Consider the following 836-nt stretch of genomic DNA (forward strand, 5'->3'; position numbering starts at 1 on the left):
GCTTCCCGAGCTCCAGCCTGCCGGGATCCGAGCCAGGCGGCCAGCAGGCAAGTCCTCCGAGCGGTCCTAGTTCTGGGGGGGTGAGCACCATCCCACCTGCGGAGAGCTGGGGCTGCAAGAGCCGCTAATGCAGATGTTTTCATTCGGTAATTAAGAGCGAGCCAGGAAGCAAGCTGCATTAAAGTGTCATTACGGTTTTCACCTACAAGAGATGACTGAGACAACCTAGCTGTATCCTAGCCTTATGGTTTAGGGATTTCAATAGACTGACTGCTCTTTTCCATCCCTCGCCATCCCTCCTGCCATTGCCCTTAAACAGACTGAACCAAAAGTTATTGTTCACCAGATACGGCAGAATAATGAGGGTGGGGAGTTATTCATGGATTATTTATTCTACAATCAATGAGGCAAACAAAAATGAAAACAATTATTTCTCAGGTGTTATACAGAGAAGGCTGAGAAATGGAGAGGTATAATTTCTTTAGAGTAGCCCCAAAGCACGGATAAATTATTTTCAGTGACTAATACACATGCTGTTAACAAGTATCTGCTGTTATTTACTGAGTGTGATGAAGTGGTTAAGGCTGTATGTAAGATGAGATTTTCAGAAAGGCCTTGGGATATTAGGATCCTCAATCCTATTGCCTTTCAGAGGGAGTACAGTGCCTATCTTTTAGGTCACTTTGAAAACTCATCCATACATAATATGTGATATCCCAGGAGACCAGTGGCCTCAAGGTTTAAGCACAGCACAGGACAAAGCTTAAGTGCTAGTCCTGGGAAAAAGTGTTTCTGCAATCTTGTCCAACTGCCTTAATTTTTCCTCCTTGAACCTT

Source organism: Charadrius vociferus, unplaced genomic scaffold (genome assembly GCF_000708025.1).
Source record: "Charadrius vociferus isolate BGI_N301 unplaced genomic scaffold, ASM70802v2 scaffold97, whole genome shotgun sequence".
NCBI classification, from domain to species: Eukaryota; Metazoa; Chordata; class Aves; order Charadriiformes; family Charadriidae; genus Charadrius; species Charadrius vociferus.